The sequence below is a fragment of the Nestor notabilis genome, unplaced genomic scaffold (assembly GCF_000696875.1).
Source record: "Nestor notabilis isolate BGI_N333 unplaced genomic scaffold, ASM69687v1 scaffold14837, whole genome shotgun sequence".
NCBI lineage: Eukaryota > Metazoa > Chordata > Aves > Psittaciformes > Psittacidae > Nestor > Nestor notabilis.
Window position 1 is genome coordinate 2653 of NW_009936278.1, and position 3050 is coordinate 5702.

The following is a 3050-nucleotide window of genomic DNA, read 5'->3' on the forward strand; positions in this document are numbered from 1 at the left end:
CGCCACGCCTGGTGCTGCCAAGACGGCCACCGGTGGGGCCCCCCCGGCCCCTGCTCTGCCCACAGGGGCTTTGTAGGGGAGCAGGGGTTGGGAAGCTGGAGCCGCGGCGGGTGTTAGGGCAGGCGTCACCCTCCCGCAGCTTGTTACTGCCGGAGCTGCGGTGACGAGGTGGTGTATGAGCACGAGATCATCAAATCCTGGTGTTGGAGGGACCTTAAAGCTCCTCCAGCTCCAACCCCTGCCCCGGGCAGGGACACCTTCCACTAGAGCAGGTTGCTCCAAGCCCCTGTGTCCAACCTGGCCTTGAACACTGCCAGGGATGGGGCAGCCACAGCTTCTCTGGGCACCCTGTGCCAGCGCCTCAGCACCCTCACAGGGAAGAGCTTCTGCCTTATCTCCCACCTAAATGTGCCCTGTTTAAGTTTGCACCCAAAATGCAGGGGTTAAGATGTATGTGCGAGGGCAGCGTGTGTGTACGTGCAGAGGAAGTGTGTGTTTGTGTGTGCAGAAAGATGCAGCCGTCTGAGCTATTCCCCTCACCTGGGAAAGGACTCAAGGACATGCTGGAATCCTGCATCTTTTAAACACATCTTGACTGCACTTACACTGTGAACAGCTGGGAGGTTGTTTGGGGCTTCTTTGTGACAAACAGGGAATTCACAGCCATAAATGCATCAATTTTTAGGGAGAAATGGATGGTTTGAGCCAAAGTAAACCACGGGGAGGAAAGGGAGCTGGAATGCAGCCATCCAGATGCTTTGCTTCTGAACCGATGGCTTGTTACGAGGTTGATTCTCTCTAATGTGGGGTAAAAGGGAGCTTAGTAACCCCCCCCACTGCTGTCAGACTTAGGTGAAATCATGGGAGCAGCGAATGCTCAATGCTCAGGTATTTATAGTCCTGAAGCACTGCGGGAGGTGAGACGTGGAGGTACCGCTCCAGCAGAGCCACTGCCTGGAGCTTCAGATCACGGTGTGGGGCAAACACCGGCCACTTCCCCTGCAGACAGGTTGGTTTAACGTGTGCACTCAGAGGCACAAGAGGAGCTAAAACCTCACAGCACAGAACTGAAGGTAAATAGGCAATGGTGTGTTCAGGGGCTGAGGGAATATTTGGGTACCACAAGGCACGTTGCAGGCTGGGCACGTGGAGAGATGGGGAAAGGATCAGGAAGAGGCCGAGAGCCATCTGCATGCTTTAAACTGGATTCTGTTTGTACGGAGGAGGATGAACTCAATTCCTCTTCAGTCCTTCCAGTCTGTAAACACCAGAATGCAAACAGCCCTTTGAGTGATTCAGACATAGCTCAGGGCTGAGTCAGACCCGAGAACCTCAAACTCAGGTCGGAGGCAGCCAAATCTGACAGCTCCAAGTCCACAGCTCGGGTGCAGAACGCTGCCTCTTCCCGAGCTGCCTCACCCCGTCGCTGGGAGCTTCTGTTCAGTTGGCTTTTGGTGGGGAAGTAGAACAAAAATGGGGAAGACCTGTAGCAGGGAGTGAGAAGTGATTAACTGCTGGCACGTGGCAATTACATACATATATCAATGTATAATACATATATATATATTTGGTATGGGGAAAGGCAGGAGGAGGTGAGAAGAAACCCACTCTCTAGAGGAGAAGCTTCCTCCCTCTGCCTCCCTTCTCCTCCTTTCTCTGGAAATCTGTGCCCTGAGCGCTGCTGCAATAACGGGAGTTGGAATGTTTAAGCCATGATTATTTCTACAGCTGGAAAGGAGAAGATTCCTGCACTTTAGGGTTTCTTGTTTAAACTCCTGAGCAATAGGTTTGACCTGGGGCCTCCCCACACAGTTGCCTCGCTGCTGTGCAGATGGGCTCTGGTGTGTCCCAGTGCAGCGGCCCATTGCGGGGGCAGCCACGCAGTGGGTTAAGGACCCGCCTGCTCTCAGCATCCCCGTGTCCCCATAGGGTGCTCCTGCTGCAGGTTTGCTCCCAGTTCCAAGCCTGGGATCAAACCCAATGTGTTGCATCAGTGTGACCACACTTGTGTGCCCGGCCCTGACCATGTGGAGCACACAACTGTGCTTCCATCGGGTACATCGTCTGCTCCTCACCGAGTCCCATGCACTGAACTGCGCCAAAGCACAGGCTTGGTTTTGGGCTCAAGCACCAGCGTGGCAGAAAAGCTCAATCTTCCCACATTCAGCATCACCCAGACCCTGCTGTGGTCCAGGTTTGAGAGCTCGGGGGGCTGCAGCACAGGTCGTGTGCTCTCTCCTGCCCGCTGCACCCAGCGGTGCTGGTGTAACAGCCCAGCCCGGGCCGAGCTGACACCAACACTCCCCTGTTTCAGACGATGGTGCCCATCACATGGGAACCCCGCTGCCAGGTTGTTCAGACTGAAGTGAGTGCTCGGAGAAGCTGCTTCCATCTGCTGTTAGTGTTCTGCCAATAGATTTCCATTCTGCTGCTGAAACCCACATCAATCCCCAGAGCCACGGTGCTGGTTTAGTGCCTCCAGCTCCCTGTGCAGCCTCTTGCTGGGGAGCAGTGAAATATTCCTTGTTGTGGGCTGCTGGAAGTGATGACCTGGTTGCTGAGGGTTTGATTCTGTGTTTTCTCCCTTCTTTGCCGTGACAAAACACGGTGTCGTTCTCCAAAGGCTGGGGCAAGGCTCTCCCCTGGAGCAGCTTTAGCACTTGGTGTGTCAATAAAGGCTGGGAGCCAGCGTGCGGGCAGGATGGGCGATGCTGCCGTAGGGAGTATCTCCTGGCTGTAGTTGCTCTCACCCTACCTCCTGCAGCAGTGCTTGGTCCATAGCACTTCACGGTGGTGTGTATTTAACTGCATGGAATGGGGCTGGGAGGTGGAATGCTGGGCCTGAGGGATGCAACAGCATAAAGTCAAGCCCAGGCTGCTGCCATCCCAGTCCTCCTGCCCGAGCCACTGGCCCAGCTCTTCCGGGACAGGCTGTGCTGCCCTTTAGAGCTGGTATTACAGGGGTGCCTGTTTTCCCTACGGATAACTCTCCCTGTCTGTGCCTTGCAGGCACTACCACAGCATGGAGGTGTTCACCCACTATGATCTGC

General features: G+C 55.2%; 1 protein-coding gene across 1 annotated transcript in view; it reads left to right on the plus strand.

Moving 5' to 3' along the window:
• LOC104408615 (lysyl oxidase homolog 2-like) overlaps positions 1-3050 on the plus strand; it is a gene marked incomplete at its 5' end in the record, with an annotated part of 6732 nt that overhangs the window by 457 nt on the left and 3225 nt on the right. The gene's annotated exons all lie outside the window — the stretch shown is intronic.